At 46.6% G+C, this 18,050-nt stretch overlaps 1 protein-coding gene across 1 annotated transcript in view; it reads right to left on the bottom strand.

Moving 5' to 3' along the window:
• The window catches only part of Nlrc5 (NLR family CARD domain containing 5), a 76,044-nt gene extending 69,400 nt beyond the window's left edge, over window positions 1-6,644 (bottom strand). Inside the window, exon 1 of the mRNA XM_029532768.1 lies at window positions 6,561-6,644. The gene's annotated coding sequence lies outside the window, so the exon portion shown is untranslated. The remainder of the gene's footprint in view (window positions 1-6,560) is intronic.
• Window positions 6,645-18,050: the final 11,406 nt, after the last annotated feature.

Below are 18,050 nucleotides of genomic sequence, written 5' to 3'. Positions count from 1 at the left end.
AAATAAATAAATAAATAAATAAATAAATAAATAACATTTTTGATCCATACATTTGGTATGGTAATTTATTTGGTAGGGTAATGATGATGTGTGTAGGTGTGTGATTGTTCCTTTTAGAAAAATTACTTCAAGCCAGGCAAGCAGGCTGAGCAGGAAAAATGAGCTTGAAGCCAGGGCTGGAGATGTAGCTGCCATCTGGTCCTTGTCTAATATGTACAAGGCCTTGGATTCAGTCTTTAAGGGTTGGGAGGAAAGGGAGGGGGAATGGAGGGAGAGGGAGGGTAGAAAGGAGGGAGGAAGAAATGAGAGAGGGAGGGAGGGAAGGAAGAAGGGAGGGAGGCAGAGAACAACCTGAACTTCCTAATACACTATATGAATAAAACCAAAACACCAAAATCAACCAACTAACCAAAAGATCCCGTGGTTAAATGATATGATCACAGTGCTTTTCCGAAGAGGTAAATAGAAGCCCCATCCCCCAAGGAGAGAGCCTCTCAGGCAGTCTGCTGGAGCTTCAGAGCTGTAAGCAACAGACATCCCTCACTTCAAAACCCTCTGGAGGTGGTTGCCATCTAGAAAGAGGTTCTACCTAGGCCTAGGCCCCAACATAGCATTTCCATCACCAAAGCCCAGAATTGGGTCCCAGCTCAGCATATGTCAATTCCTATGGAAGGCCCCTAGGTAATCCAGATGAACCCTCCTTTGGGACCAGGGTGCTGACTCCAGCCTGCCTGGAACAGATAGCTGGGGAGGTCTGGTCTCTACTACTCAGCCCTGGGTCCTAGGGTCCAACATTCAGAAGTGGTTGGTGACCAGAGAGGTCCCTCACATGTTTCTGGGTGCTGTAACCTCCTTGGTTCCTCTAGACCAGAGGTCCAAAACTTGTCTGCACATTTGAATTACGTGGGAGCAGGGTGTCCTTTAGCAAGTCCAGTGAACCATTTAGCAGCATAATATTGAGGGTGGCGTTCAGTCAATGGCTTTTCTGGAAGGTCCTGGAGCAGTCAGTATACCTACATATCTGGGGACCACCACATCAGACCATGAAGATACCAGCTCTCCACTTGGTGGAAAGAGATTGGCTCTTTGTCCCTGTATCTGGCACTGTTCCTCTAGAAATCCATGTCCTGGTTATCCTGGCCTTCTGTGAGGTCCCAAAGGCCCTAGTGACTAGAAGAAGGCCATTTGGGCCTCTACATCCACTTAAGGACCCCAAGGGTATCACTAAGGAAGATACCTCCCTTAGTCTCTCCGCTGTTCTTTCATACTTCAGTTCCTCACAAGTGGCTCTACCAAGTTCTATCCTGCAGGCAGGGCCCAGAATGTCCCACACAAAAATGAAACTAGAATTTGGAAATCCCCTCCTCAGCTTCCTTTAGGTAGGGAAGTCAGCTTGACCGGAGGAGTCCAGCCCCACTGTGGGAGGCTAGGCAGGGAACAGGGGAATTTTCAGATGTGAAAGAAAGAGGAATACATACCCAGGTGCAGGTGTGTTTGCAGAATTGCTTGCTGATGTTAACATCTAGGCACACGGTGACTTCTAAGTCTCAAAGCACATTCGTTCTTGGGCCACACAGTTCAACTTGGCAGAGAGCAAGACAGTGCCAAATAGCTTGAGTACATGGGACTGTGCACACAGTGTATTTGTCATCCCCCAAGTTTTGTGTTGCAACCCTACCCCTAATGGTTTGGGGTGGCTTCGGGAGAGGCAATTAATTCACAAGGGTGGGGTCCTGCAGATGGGATTTGTTCCTGATTGAAGTGCCTAGCTTGTTCTACAGCACTCCTTCCATCATACAAGCATACAAAAAGTAAGTTGGCAGTCTGCAGCCCAGAAGGTGGGGAAGGGGGGGCTCCATGTTGGCATCCTGACTCTAGCCTCTTGGACGGTGATAAATACATTCTTGTGGCATATAAGCCACCTGGGCTATGGAACTTTGTCACAGTAGTCCAAATATGCTCAGGCACCAGATTCCAGGCTAAGGAGATTCTTGAAGCCATGTTTGAACAACCTAGACATCTACAATAAGGTCTTTATCGTGCCTTGGCAGTACAGGTGTGAAAGTGACAATAGTTACGGGTGGACACAGCTATATCTTTAGTATGTCCCCCAAAGGATCCATGCTGTATAAAAACACACATAGTATGCTATCTGCAGGTATGCCGGCCAGTTTCTGGCTCAATCTCCAGTATCATAAGAAGGCAATAGAACATAAAGCCCTGGGATGAACCACAGGCTGCACCCAAACATAAGTATAATGTTGCCATCAACAAATGCCCTTCTCTTAAAACTAAATGATTGCTTCAACAGATTTACATTACGTTCTGCTTACAGGCATAGTCTCAACCAGTTGGAAAGTTCTATGAATGGCAGAAGTAGTAGGATGCTCCCCACAGCCCGCCCTTCAAGGATATGTGAAATTTTCTAGATTTTGTCATATGAAGGCTACCTTATATGACAACCAGCACATCACTTCCTAAAGGTCTGGAAACCATCTCACTTTTAATGTTTTTTTAAAAACATATTATTCACCAGGGTCCGGGCGGTGGTGGCACATCCCTTTAATCCCAGCACTTGGGAGGCAGAGACAGGAGGATTTCTGAGTTCGAGGTCAGCCTCGTCTACAAAGTGAGTTCCAGGACAGCCAGGGCTACACAGAGAAACCCTGTCTCAAATACACACACACACACACACACACACACATATTATTCACCAGGGACAGACATAATTCCCTAAAAGAAACTCCCAGAAACAAACCAGAATGATGACGTTGAATTGGGAGGGCGGGGTTGGGGGTTTGTGTTGCTGATCTCAGAGATGACCTAAGGTATGGCTGCCCTTGTGATTGGGCTAATCCTTTTGAAAGCAGTGCTTCATAGACACCTGGCTGAGAAGTTTCTCCATGACTAATCAGGACATGAGACACAGGAACTGAAAAGAGAACAATTTTCTTGCTTTATGATTTGATTTAGCCCAAAGCTCAGTCCCCAAGCCTCCTATGCTCACGCAACAGACATCTTCTGGGTATGCCCTGTCCATCTCAGTGAGAGGATGTAAAACAGCGAGTGATTTCTTTGCTCACACAAGACCCTGATGCTGATGGGGATGAATGGGGATGGGGGTGGTCGTGGGGATGGGGGTAGGGGTGGGGATGGGGATGGAGATGGGGATGGGGATGGGGATGGGGATGGGGATGGGGATGGGGTTGGGGATGGGATGGCTCCATCCTTATGCCCATGGGATGGGTACTGGAGGACAGGGCTGTCTCTGGGCTGCTCACAGTAGCAATGGGTTGATACAATCTAAAGGGTTTAGCAACATGGTTTCAAACATTTTAAAACTAAAGGCCAACCTCTCCCTTGAGAAGTCCTTCAGAACCAGCCAGAGGAAGCAATCCAGTGCATAGACGGAATAGAGGTCTGGCTGCTGGACCACCACGCAGAGGATGCTGTGACATCTCCATGGGGTTCTGGGCTGTGGGGAGGGGTGGTGACACTGCCTGTCATGGCCCACAGGTGCTGCTCCTTTGTAAAATTACATGCAAAATATCCACACAGCAGAAGCAGTTACGAGCACAAAGGCCATCATTGAATAATGCTCCCCCTCACTCTGCTCTCCCTTCTTCCACTCCCCTTTCTCATCTTTGTCATTTGCTTTGCCTTCTTCTGCCATCTCCAGTCACCATGGGCCACCGTTCCCTTCTTCCTCCTCTCTCAAACGTTCCACATGTCCCTCATGAGAAGGCGATATCCAGCCTTTCTCCCAAATATAGACTTCCCCAGGTCTTTCGGTATTAAAAAACCAAGTTTGTGAATCATGGACAAGGCAGAGGAGGAGACGCAAGCCACGAGTATGAGAAATCAAGGGAATCGGACATGGTAGAAGCTGGGGAAAGTATGCAAAAGTCCTGATGAACGCCCATAATCAGATTAATGATAATTAATAGTCATAATTAATGCTGCTGTCAGCTTTGGTCAGTGGAGGCTGCAAAGACTCACTGGCCAAAAATAACGACAAGAAATAACTATTGGGTGCCCAGCCGTAAATGGGACATCTATAGGTGCACTTGAGGCTTAGGTAGGATTGTGAAAGAAGAGGCAAGAAAGAATGTAAGAGTCAGAGGAAGTAGCTAGCAGGAGGTGCTGATGGGGCCCCACCCCTCCCTGAGTTAATGGCAGATGAGGCTGGAGAAGACATTTTAGTTACTGGTAAATCCTGCCATGTACAAAGCCTCACACACGCTCCTGTAATTGACCCTAATGAAACTCACTGGAACACACACAAAGAAGGAAAGAGAGAGAGGGGGGAGGAGGAGGGGGGAGAGGGAGAGGGAGAGAGAGGGGGGAAAGAGAAGAAAATTAGGGGCTAATCTCCCTAATGATCATACATATAAACATTTTCAACAAATGATAGCAAACCAAAGTTCGTAGCACAAAAAAACACATTCACCAAGTTGTCTCGACTCAAGGCTGCAGTGGTAATTCAACAAATACAATCAATAAATTTAATATACCCATAGTCTCAACAACAAAAATTGCAGGATCATATCAACTGATACAGAAAAAGCCTTTGACAGATCCAATGTCTATCTCTTTGTGATAAAAAAAACTATAAAAAATTAGGAATAAAAGGAATATATCTCAGCATAATTTATCTAGTTCTGTATAGTTATACAAATATATAAAACTATATATGACAAACCTACAGCCAACATTATATGACAAATTCAAAATATTTCTGCTAAAATCAGGAAGAGGCTAAGAGTGTCTACTTTCTCTACTCTTAATCTACATAGTACTAGAAGTCTCAGCTGAAACAACAAGACAAGAGAAAGAAAAAAAAATAAGATGCAAATAAGAAAGAAAATAACCGAGCTGGGCGTGGTGGCACACGCCTTTAATCCCAGCACTCGGAAGGCAGAGGCAGGCAGATTTCTGAGTTCGAGGCCAGCCTGGTCTACAGAGTGAGTTCCAGGACAGCCAGGGCTACACAGAGAAACCCTGTCTTGAAAAACCAAAAAAAAAAAAAAAAAAAAAAAAAAAAAAAAAAAAAAAAAAAAAGAAAGAAAGAAAATAACCCCAATTTGAATCTCATGCAATGAGTCTGTACCGAATGTATCAGAAAGTTCTTAGAACGGATAAATACTGGGCAAAGTGGCAAGATGCAAATAGCACAGAAGTCAGCAGACTTTATATCCAATAATGAACATGCTGAGAAAGAAATTTAAAAAGTATCCCATTCATAATTGCTTTAAAAATAAAACGTTAGAATAAATCTAATCAAGACAGTGGGAAACAGACTTCTACACTTATCAATATAATTTTAAAACACCAAAGAAAGAAATCAAAGATAGAGGCGATGGAAAGACTTCCTACTAGCATGGACTGGTAGAATTAATACAGGAAAATTGACGTATTACAGAGAAGAGTTTATAGATTCAATGCAATTCTCATCAAAATTCCACTAACATTTTTCACAGAAATAAAAAAAAAATATAAAATTGTAGAAATACAAAAGATCCTCAAAGCAAAGATCTCAAAAGATGCCACAGCAGTCCCAAGCAATAGGGATGAACTAGCGGTATCACATTCCTAATTTAATATATACTATGGAGCCATAGCAACGAAAATGGCATGATACTGGGACACACATCAGTGAATAAGTCAGGATAAACCCACACAGCACAGCAGCTATATGATTTTTGACGAACATACATACCATAAACATATGTTGGAATAAAAACAGAGTCTTAAACAAATGGTGCTGGATATTTGTACAGAGACAACTGAGACTAGGTAGTTATATCTTCCCTTGTGCGCGCGCACACACACACACACACACACACACACCAATTAAAAGTGGATCAAAGACTCTGATGTAAGACGTGAACTCTGAAACCACTAGAGAAAAACTCAAGCCAAACATTTCCAGATACAGGTTTAAGCAAAGCCCTTCCAAAGATGATTCAGAGAGCATGGGAAACAATACTAGGAACAGAAAGATGGGATCAGACACAATGTAAAGCCTTGTGTGCAACCAAAGAATCTACCAAACGAAATAGCCCACTGGGGGAACGGCGGACAAGCTGCCGCACCTGTCCATGGGGCAGCTGATGAACAGCCAGACTAGATGACACAAACAGCTAAATACTAGAAAACAGAACAACACAGTCAGTAAATCAACTAATGAAATGAGCAGACAGTCCCCACAGACTAAGGTAAAAAGGACCAAGGACATACAAAAAATTTTCTAAAAATTAAAAAAAAAAGTTCAATTCCTTAGCCATCAGGAGGATGCAAATTGAAACAATGTGTTCCATCTCACCCCAATCTGAAAACAACAAATGCCATTGAGAATTCAGGAATAGGAAAGTATATATATTTGTGTGTGTGTGTGTGTGTGTGTGTGTGTGTGCGCGTGTGTGTGTGTGTGTGTGTGCATGCGCGCGCGTGCACGCCCGCGTGCGCGTGTGTCTGTGCATGTGTGTATACTCACTGGGACTGTAAATTATTTTAGCCAGCATAGAAATTAATACAGAGGTAGTTAAAAATAGACTTACCATAGAATTACCAGCTGCACCAATTCCTGTACACCTGAAGGATTCCAAAACATTACATCCCAGAGACACTGCACAACCATGTTTATTTATCCATGGTATTACAGCACCACTCACAAATAGCCAAGTTTGTGTGATCAGTCTGGGTGTCTGCCAATAGTAGAGTGGATAAAGAAAACGTGGCATAGACACACAAACACACAAATGGTATTTTGTTCATCTATAAAGAAAAAGAAAGAGGGTGTTTGCAAGAAAACTGACCCAGCTGGAGATCACCAAACTCAGAGAGATAAACATTGAATGTTTTCTTTCATTTGTGGATCCTGGATTTTATATATATGCACAAAATAATACATTATTTTATAGATGCATAAAATGCATATATTAATTTTTGCATCTAATATATATAGTATGTATGTGTATATGCATATAATATATATATGGTCAAAGTACAGGATATACTTGCATAAATAGATCTTTCTATGCACAGAGAGTATACAACCATAAAGAGGGATAAAGACATGGTTCAGTGGAAAAGCACTCACTAGGTATGCCCAAGGCCCTGTGTTTGATCCCCAGCACCAAAATAATAAATATTGAGAGAAAATAAAAGATTACTTATTGCATTAAATGAAAACAAAAACCTATCCACACTCCATGCAGTACTCTCACCATGAGAGAGGGGATACATGTGTGTGTGCATGTATATGGTCATGGAAGTACATATGTACGTCTGTATATTTGTATGTGTATATATATGTATGATCTAAAGTCTATTTAGCTGAGGCTGATTGTGTAGGGGAAAACACTGGATACCCTTGTCTGTAAAGTCTGAGAGAGACACTAGAATAAGACACAGAAACCCAATCACTCTGCTTGTCTTCACAGTATCTGAGTGACTGAATTTTTACTCTCTGGATGTATTTGTTACTTAATTAAGTTATTGATTCAAAAAACTGCTGGAGGCGGGGGTCTCAGTACATAGGTCAGGCTGGTTCCAACTCTCATCGCCTCAACCATCTAAGTACTGGGTGTATGGCACCACGCCTAGGCTTTGGTTTCATTTTAGCATCATATGTATTATTTAGTTTAATAAGTGACTTTTAAAAAAACATATCTGAGTTCATTAAACTATGGTAACAAACACATGGGAAAACCTAGTGCTAGAGGGTCTCTGCATATCAGCTTCTTGTAATTACCCTTCAACAAGAGTCATGGGTGAGCCAGTCAGAGGGTGGCCAGTGCCTCTCTGGGGACGAGTCCCCTGGGAGGAGTAAGGGGGAGCACCAGTGTGAAGCCATCAGGAAGAGCGACAATCTGGAGAAATGGGCATGTCTATGCTCTGATTTGAGGCAGTGACAGAGAAAAGGAAGAATCTGAAGCCACGGGTGACCAGAATCACAGAGCCTGCTACCTGCATCTCCGAGATCCACAGAATGAAAGACTTGAGGCTCTCCTAAAGAAAAGAATGGGGTTCATGCTGACTCTACCCACTTTCAGGGACCCAGAAATAGGAGCTACCATGAGAATTATACAATCACACCTATTTATTTATTTATTTGTTTATTTATTTGGGTTTTAAATTTCATTTTTTATTAGATATTCTCTTCATTTACATTTCAAATGCTATCCTGAAAGTCCCGTATACTCCCCCCCCCCGCCCTGCTCCCCAACCCACCCACTCCCACTTCCTGGCCCTGGCATTCCCCTGTATGGGGCATATGATCTTCACAAGACCAAGGGCCTCTCTTCCCATTGATGGCTGACTAGGCCATCCTCTGCTACATACACAACTAGAGACACGAGCTCTGAGGGTACTGGTTAGTTCATATTGTTGTTCCTCCTATAGGGTTGCCGACCCCTTTAGCTCCTTGGGTACTTTCTCTAGCTCCTTTTCGAGACAGGGTTTCTCTGTGTAGCCCTGGCTGTCCTGGAACTCACTCTGTAGACCAGGCTGGCCTCGAACTCACAAATCCACCTGCCCCTGCCTCTCAAGTGCTGGGATTAAAGGCTATCAACTACACTCACAGAAGCATATTTGGTGAAGAGAGATGATGCTTTGCGTCCTAAGAACACCTACAAAGAGGTTTTTGCTTGTCTTTGTCTTCTGTAGTAAGGCTAGAACCCAGAATCTTCTGAAGCTAGGCAGATATCTTGCTCTCTAAGCTATGCCCTCCCCCAAAACTTAAGTGTTTGCACCTCCTTTGCCACAATTCTCCGCTGGTGGTAGAGGAGAGATGCTGGGATGATGTATCAGATGTGGTTAAAAAAAAAAAAAAAGTTCCACCAAGCGCTGGCAGAAATGGCTTTTTATTTTTATTTTTTATTGTCTGCTGTCTGCATCCTCTGAGGGTGCTAGAAAGGGGGCCTTCCTCTTTCCAGTTGGAGCAATTTGGTTGCTGGGATTTTTGGCTCTCAGCTTGTAGCTGCAGTCTCTGCCTCCCCAAGATGGCCGCCTTCCTGTGGTATCTGTTTGGGCATGTTGCTCTCCTCTATTAGAGGGGAGAAGTCTTACAGGGCCCACCCTACAACCTCATCTTTACAACCTCATCTTAAGTGTCTGCAGCCACCCTGTGTCCAAATAAGGTCACCATGTTCAGAGGCAGTGGGGATGTCTTCTTTAGGAGACAGGACACATAGCACAAAATATGGGAGAAGAGAATCTACAAAGTTTTGTTAAACGCTTTGGGGGGAGAGAGAGAGAGAGAGAGAGAGAGAGAGAGAGAGAGAATGGACATTGACCAGGTACTGCTGTTCTCGGACTGATCCAGGAACAGGTCTAGGCCAGCTTCCCCATCCAAGTGCTTACTCGGCCTGAGCACACTTAGCTTCTGAGCTCAGGCCCACCTGGGCTTTCTAGGCAGACAGGACTAAGCTTCCCCCTTAGCTTCGGCATTTGTCCCATCAGGAACCCTTGTGGCCGAGGCATTGTTTCTATTTCGTCTCACTCGATTCAGGAGAGATGAATTTTGAACTATCCATTATGTCTGTGCTATAGATGGGGGACCAAGCTTCCAAGATCTGAAATCGTAACTCATAGTCATAGGGCACAGTACTGAGAGCACCAGGAAGTCCCCCATTCCAGGACAGGCGAGTGCTGGCAAGGCGTAATTGCTGGCGCTGGTCTGTGGGAAGTACACCATGAGGGGCCCTTATGAACTTCCAGTCACCAGCAATCGCCCACTCTGTTCTCTGGTAGGAGCTCAGGCCTGGCGCCTTATTTTTGTGGTGCTGAGGACTCCACCTAGGGTCTGCCCTGTCTCTGAGCTACATCCCAGAGGGAACCTGGCAGGTTTCCGGGTTTCCTTTCCTTGCAAGAAAGCGATTCAGGAAGAGAAAGCTGCAGGTATGGCTCGGCTACACCCATCTTTTGCCATTCTCTGGCCTTTTTCCCAATCATGAAGGCCAATTTTCAAAATACCTTTTCTGTATGAAGCTCCCCCCTTACCCCCCCCCAACCTTTTCAGAAGAATCCCGACAATGTATACCAATAGTACTAAGGACCCAGAATTCTCCAGGAACCTCCCACAGCTCCCAGCTCAACTTTTCTGAGTGGAAAAAAATGGTTTAAACCCCACATGGCATTGTGGTAGGCCAGGGACAAAAGGCTGCCCAGGATTACCCTTGTGACTGGCAAGTTTCAATGATCATTAGAAATACAGGTGATAGACAGCATTCAAGAAACGCCGTTCTCTTTTAAAACACAATATTCTGTTTTTGTTTGTTTGTTTTTTTAAGATCCCTGTCTTTTTGTACACTCCTTAATATAGTTATTTGTTCCAAAACAAAGTTGGCAACCAGAAGCCACCAACCTGAGGTTGGCAACTGTTAGAGAATGCAGCTTTCTTCTATAGAAGAGCAAGTTGCTACGGTTCAGCCGAATTCTATCCTTTCTACTACTACTACTATCTAATGAAAGGTAGTTTGTTTGTTTGTTTGTTTTGTTGTTTTGGCTGAAAATTCAGAATTATGTGTAGCAAACAGAGTGACTTCTGGATTATTATTAAAGTAAAGGAATAGAAAAGAAAAAAAAACAACAGCAAGAAAGTATGGTTCCGGGGAATGACAAGTGGTCAGGCACCAGGAGAGGGGGGCGCACAGACATGTAGACTTTTCCCCCAAACTGAGCCACTCCCTCCAATTTGCCACTTTCTGTTGTCCCCAAACTACAGAGTGTCCGACTGCATTTTACTAAGTCACCTGTACCCCCCACACCCACCCCGGCCCCTCTGTCCATTTGTCTATCCACCTGGCCCATGACACCCCCTCCTCTCTCTAAGCGCAGATCTCCCTCCACGCCCCCGCCTGGGCAGGTAACTCACCAGCTCAGCTCTCTCTCCGCCGCGCTCTGTGCGAAACTGAAAGCGGGCCACCGTGCGGGCGCTGTTCGCCAGTTCATAGAACTACTGCCGCTGCCGAGAAATCACGTGGATTCAGAGTGCCAGCCCTAGGGCGCGCGGGTAGTGTGCCCAGAACCCGCCGCGGCTTGGAGCTCCCAGCGGGTACGTGCCTCTCTGACTACTACTGAGACAGGGTAAGGTGGGCATCTGCCAGGAAGTGGGTGGGGCCAGAGCACCGCAGGACCCGCACAACCCTTCTTTCTACACTTCCCAGAGTCGATGTAGGATGGAGGCAGGAGGCGCCGCTGAGCAAAATTTTGTGGAGTTGGGTTCAGGGTCCTGACTCCTGGCCTCCAGTGGCGACAGGACAGCCGACAGCCGCTCTGAGACCTGACCTGGACAAGCACGGCCTCCAGGTGTGTCTCTGCTGGTCCTTGGGTGCAAGGGTTGCCTAGGCTACAGAAGAAAGCTTGGTGTAGAGATAAGGGATGGAAAGAGGTGGGCTGTAAGAAAAGGACCACAGGGCCAGAGTCAGCCTTGGAAAGTTCCTGTCTCTGTTCCAAGTTCTACATCCTGCCCTGCCTCTTGTCTTTGTCCCAGAACAGGAGGCCAGGATCTTCCTGAGGATAGTTTCTGTGACATCCCACGCTAAAGCAACTGTCCCAGAATGCTCTGGGGGAAGAATGGGGAGACAATGCATTAGCACTGAAGGGCAGGGTCAGGAACACACCCATGACCCCCAGACCTCAGGCTCAAGTCCTCCTCTTAAGTGCTGGCTACATCATCTCAGGCCAGTGGTTCTCAACCTTCCTAATGCTGGGACCCTTTAACACTGCAGCCTCATGCTGTGCTGACCCCCAACCATAAAATTATTCTCGTTGCTACTTCATAACTGTAGTTTTGCTACTGTTATGAATCATAATGAAATCATTTGACTTGGCAGAGGTTGTGTCCCCCAGGTTGAGAAACACTGGCCTAGACAAAAGTCTTGACTCTGAGTTTCAGTTTCTGTCCCGAGGACCACAAAAGTAGCGCCTTCCCATTCCTTCATCGGGACGGAAGACCAGAAGTTAGAACAGTTGTGGTGTGTGCCCAAAACTCTTAAGAAATCCTTCTATGTTAGTCCCTTTCTTTGGATCTCGAATTCCTGGGACCCTCTAGCCTCCTCCCTCCCGGGACCGAGCCAGAAATTTAGAAAGTTCTTGACAGGCAAGAGTGGGGGGGGGGTGTTATTACTATTTTGCACTGATTACTTGTGTGTGACTCAGCTTTCCCAACCTTACCTGGCTCGCCTCTAACAAATAAATGCTTTGTTTTTAGCTGGCCTCCACTTCCTATTGTCAGATGGTGGAGTCCCAGTCTGTGGTACATGGTGGGCTGTCATCTGTTAGTGTGAGAAGAGTTACAGCCCAACAGTAGGGCTCACCCCATATTCCCCCAGCCATTATGTGTTGCTGGACTACATCCTTCCATGCTGACAGAGGGATGTCAGTGGACAGAGACAAGAAGCCACCACCCAGAAAGACAAGCACGGGCCATATATAGATGTACTTAAACCCACACAGCCCCATGAAGGGTCCAGGCAGAGGTTAACATCTCATTAAATGTCTCATCCAGAGATGTCAAGGTCACACGGCAATGAGAAACAGTGGATCTTAAACCCAGTTCCATGCCCACTGTTGTGGAAACAGGTCTGCCAATAAGGGTTCTGGGAGAACCATTTCCCCAGAGTTACCCTGTGCGTGGTCTGTGTTATAAGGTATCCTATGAGCTCAGACGCTGCCATCTTCATAAGATTAGGACAGGAGGGTCATTAGACCCTCTTCTGAGTTTCTGGCCACTCCTCCCAGTCGCTTGTATGCAATTCTGCCTTAATTGCATGAGGTCTCTAGACAGGGCAGGAGTATATAGGCTGTGGAGAACTAGAGGAGAAGGCTCCGCCTGTACAGCTCTGGGGAAGCCATCAAGCCATCGTCCATGCTGGGTGGAGACTTTCCAGTGTAGCTGCTTTGCGGTCACAGTGATCTGTAAGTAAGAAAGTACAATAAACTCACTGGTTCCCCAGGAACAACTGTGGTGAAACGGACTTTTGGGTTGTAATTAGGCAGGAGAGATGCTATCCACATCTCCCCAGGGAAAGACTTTTTATGGCAGCTCAACCAATGGCCTGAAAAACCATGAATACCAGGTTCCCTTGGCTAAAGTACACAGGGTTCTTCTCTGGTGGCTTGCGTGATTATCCACTTTGGAGAACTGGGTCCCTGTGTGTGAGAACTAGCCCAAGGTGCCAGAAGACTGAAGAAGGGTGAACAGACCCAGGCCTGGACAGAGTACAGTTCACTGGGAACTTTCTGCAAGTGTTACAGCTCTGAAGCAAAAGGCTTCCCCAATGGAAGTGTTACAGCTCTGCTCTGAGGGGAAACATTTCCCCAGTACAACTGTTGCTGCTCTTAAGGCTAAGACATTCCTCAGCAGTTAGGAGCCAAGGAAACCAAAGACGTACCTTGTAACAAACCTCATGCAAGAGGCTGTCTGCTATTGCTCAGGTAAGAGGCAGCAATGCAGGGAACTGAGCAGGAGACGTGTGTGTGTGTGTGTGTGTGTGTGTGTGTGTGTGTGTGTGTGTCCATGGTGGAGATTTCCAAGGCATGGATTGGTGAGATTTCGAGTCAAGCCCAGGGATTGGTGGGATTTCAAGCTCAGGGATTGGTGGGTTTTGATAGGTTTTCAAACCTGGAAGTGGGCTCGGGCCTTTAACCTTACACTTACAGATAAAAGTATTAGGTGACTGTAAGACAAGTGGATCCCCACACCCCAAGGAGGTAGAAAAAGGGTCCTTCATTTGGAAAAAAAAAAAAGTCCCCTTTACCTAAGGCCCAGTAAACCAGAAGCCTACAGACCAGCAGGTGAGATGAGAAGATGTGCTGCTCAGAGCCCTGGCTGGGGGAGCACTGTTTGCTGTCTGCAAAGAGCAAAGCCACAGTCTCCAAGCAATGGATTCTAATCAGGTTTGTCATCATCTGATCTGGGCCAAGGTTATCCTGGTCCTTAGAGGTTAGCCCAATGCACAGCTTCTGGAATGGCGGAGGTGAGTAAGGGGATGGGGGGGTGACACAGAGGAGTAGGATTGAGAGAGGGTCTGTCTGCTCTGCTCTAACAAGCCTCTGCTCTCTGGGCTGCTATAGATGCTGTTACATGCTCTCTGGACACCTTTTGGTGAGCTGCAAGTGTTCTCCCCCCCCCCCACAAACAGACCTAGAGACCTGCTCTGTGCAATGACAGACAAGGATACTGGGGATAGGGGCAATACACTTGTTTTCTGTTATTGCTAAGGATGCCTTCCAAGGTCCAAGCTAGGGTGTGGGTTTTGCAAGAGCGATACTCTAAAGGACTTCTCAGAATGTCCTTAATGACGTAAGAGTTCCTGGGCATGACATAGGGGCTACCTGGGTGGCAAACTCTCCTGCATTTGCTCTGTAGCATAAAGGGAAGGCCTTGGGATTTAGGGGTTCCTTAAGGGAGAGATCCACTGTACCTTCTAACCAATGTCACTACCCTAGAGACCATTGAAGAGCCTGGAATTAGACATCTGGGGCTGGCAAACGCTTTTTTTTTAAAGATTTATTTTTATTTTATGAATGAGTGCTTTGCCTGTTTGTATGTATGCTAAGTGCGTGTGTGGTACCCTCAGGGACAGAAGATGGCATTAGATCTCCTGGAACTGGAGTCAGGTACAGTTATGAGCCACCACGAAGGTGCTTACAGCCAAACCTGGGTCCTCTGCAAGAGCAACAAGTGCTGTTAACTGCTGAGCCATCTCTCCAGCCCCTAAGAAGCATTTTTTTTTTTGCAGGTGCCTTTCAAGAATCCTCCCCACACTCCTGGCTGCATTCAGTACCAGACTCATGCTCTGAGATCCAAAGGCAGAAGAGAACAGGGAGAATGGGAGCTCAGACTGGGAAAAGGGAGCGGAGAGGCTTGGAGCTCACTGCCCAGTCCAGCTTAATTGGTGATATCCAGGCCAATGAGAGTCCTGGTGTCAGAGGCAGTAGACAATGGACAAGTGATTTTATCCTCTCGTCTCTACAAGCAGGCACAAAGACACATACATACCTGCATACACATGAACACAAAGATTCACAAATGCATACACACACGCATTGTTTGTTTGTTTGTTTGTTTGTTTTTCAAGTCAGGGTTTCTCTGTATAGCCCTGACCATCCTGGAACTCATTCCGTAAACCAGACTGGCCTTGAACTCAAAGATCTGCCTGTCTCTGCCCCAAGTGCTGGGATTAAAGGCATGTGCTGCCACCACCTGGCTGTACATGCGTTTTTTTAAAAAAAGGTGACTTTACTTGTCTCACAGGACACATAATGGCCTGTTCCGGAGGCTGGAAAGTCTTATGGCATCATAAATATGGCCTCAGAGAAGATATCACACTGTTTCAACTTCCAGTCAAAACAGGCAAGGGGGCACAGATGGAGAGGGGAAAAGACAAGGGGTGGCCCGGCTTTATAACAGTCTGTTTTGGGAGTCACTAATCCACTCCTGATTGATCAGGAGCTCATGATCCTGAGAATCAGCTGAAAATCTATAGAAATAAAAAATGCAGAACCCCTACCCCCTTGCTTCTCAAAGGCTCCGTTTCTCAATACTGCTACAGTGTGTGTTCTGAGGGCTGTGAGGGCAAACCATCCCACGGGGCCGGTGTAGTGACCCATGCCTGGAGAAACCCAGCCAGGCAGGACTGAGGTGGAGGCATCCTTTGTGCTGGAGCCGAGGGGCGGGGAGGGCGAGGAGGCTGGAAATCTGCTGAGGGGACCTTCCCTTTGGCATTAAAGTTGAATTGGCTTGCCTATTCAGAGACTCTATATTTCTCTTCTGTGAGACTCTCCCATCCACTTCACTTCCTGCCTCCCTCACCCCGCAGTGTGGGGACCACATGGGACAGCAGATGAGTCAGATGCTCCCATTTGGACTCAGGCAGGAAGCTGGTCAGGGGTAGGGATGGGAGCTTTGAGGGTGGGGAACAAAGGGTTGTCAATGTCCATACTTGGATGATGAGGGAGAGACCAGGACTGGTCCCAGGACTCTCGCCTGACCATGGTGTGGCTGTGGGCTTGTTGTGCCCAGGAATCTAAAGTTGCTATCTAGGCTTCTGCGGAGAGATCAGCACAATGAAAATGATGAGGTTAGTGAATGAAAAGATGACCATGTCGCCACGTCAGGGAGTGAGTGAATGTTTCCAGACCCCATACATGCCACCAGTGGCTCTAGCACCTTTTCTCATACGGCTACTCAGTTCATGCCTGCACAGCCTTTCAACTGTGGCTTAAGCAGCCCCTCTACCACTGGCCACCAAAAAATGCAGGTGTGTGTTGAAATGTGGGTTCCACGCTGATTGTGTCATCTTCCTTGGTATGAAAGCCCGGAGTCCATCAAAGTCACTTAGAGCCAAGGATTGAGCACTTCACCAAACCCTGGAAATCTCGTCCTGAGATGGACAGGAGTGAGAGATCCCTCTCCCAAGCTCCTGGCCTGCGTGCCCCAGTTCACATAGCCCTGTGCCCACAGCCTTTGCCTCACCAGAGGTCACAGTAGCTGCTAGCCAGGTTAAACTTCCTTTCCCCTTATTGAAGTCCAGCAGGGACACTTGGAATTCCTCCTCATTCAAGTGAAGTGTCCCCAGCACCTTGGACCTACACTCACCCAGATAGCTCTTACCCATCCCACAGAGGTTTAAGTAGATTTTGTTCTCCACCCAATACACTGAACCAGTTCCCTGGCGCTGTTCTCAGGTGTGTGTTCTTTGCCCAGGCATTCACTGCCACTCAAGATCCCGCCTGCCAGCCTGCACCCACCTGCTTGGCTAAACTGCCCTTTCTCCAGCCAGGGTGCTCAGGCCTGGCTTGGTCAGGAAGAGGGAAGAAGCAGACACCGGGCGGCGGCAGCTGGTGCCCAACCTGGTTGTTTCAGGGTCTCTGGCATGAAGTGGAAATTTAAGGGTTCTTTGAAAACTCAGTAGTGTCAGATGATGTTCTGCTGGGGCAAACACATGAAGGGGTGTTTCCCTGAAGCGGACACAGGTAGAAGGATGTTTCATTAAGGCAGACTCATGAAGGAACATTTCACTGAAGCAGACACAGGTGAAAGGATGTTCTGTTAAAGCAAACATGTGAAGGTACTCAACCGTGTGATAGGATGAAGGAGTTTACGCTGACAGGGATGCATTGGTCTGCCTTTCATGGCATAGTTGAGCTCCATTTGTCGTGACTCCATAGAGAGAAACACACCAAAAAACAAACAAACAAACAAACAAAAAACCTTCTGATGGTATGCTGTGGGTTCCTGCTGCTTCCACAAACTCCGGCCAATTGGCGGAATGATGTCAGCTGAGACAGGCTCATGGGGAGTTTTGCTAAGCCGGACTCACATTGTGAGGCAAGATACATGGTGAGGCAAGACCCATGGTGAGGCAAGACCCATGGAGGACACGTGATGTTTGGAGAGAGTGTAAATAGGACTCAACAGACTGAGAGGAGCTTGCTAATAGAGCTAGCTCTGCACCACTTTTCGGTCTCGGGTCTTTGCTGATCTTTGCTTTGTTGAGAGAGGCACGGCAGAGAACTTCTGCTGGTGTTCCTGTTGGTCCTTGTCCCTCCCACTGACTTATGCCAATTCAGCTGAGGCCTGGCTGTCTCTGCTAGGTCTTGCCACCACTGCTGATTCGTGTTTGCTATCCCGATCTACCAAAGTGGACTGTTGGTATATTCTTGAATCTAGCTGCCACTGCTGATCAGTAAACTGAACTGTTGATTTCCTGATCATGCAGATGGGATTTGCTCCAAAGAACCATTTCTAAACAGGTCCAGTTCCCCTGTACCCTAATACCCTTTCTTTCCCTCTGGTGGGTGAGGGGCTGGAAGGGAGGTTAAAGCTTGTAAGAACCATCATTAAAAGCAGGTTTTGAAAAAAAAATAAAGTTACACAAGTAAGGATAGGTGAATGCCACCCCATGCCTTCTGGAATTAGTTCAAAGGCCCTAAACCTCCTCTCACTGAGGGCTGATGGTCTATCCTTTCCTCCTCACACTGAGGGCTGATGGTCTATCCTTTCCTCCTCACACTGAGGGCTGATGGTCTATCCTTTC

Source organism: Mus pahari, chromosome 20 (genome assembly GCF_900095145.1).
Source record: "Mus pahari chromosome 20, PAHARI_EIJ_v1.1, whole genome shotgun sequence".
In the NCBI taxonomy this organism is placed as follows: Eukaryota; Metazoa; Chordata; class Mammalia; order Rodentia; family Muridae; genus Mus; species Mus pahari.
The sequence above is the reverse complement of the archived record's forward strand: the minus strand, read 5'-3'. Positions and strand labels throughout refer to the sequence as shown.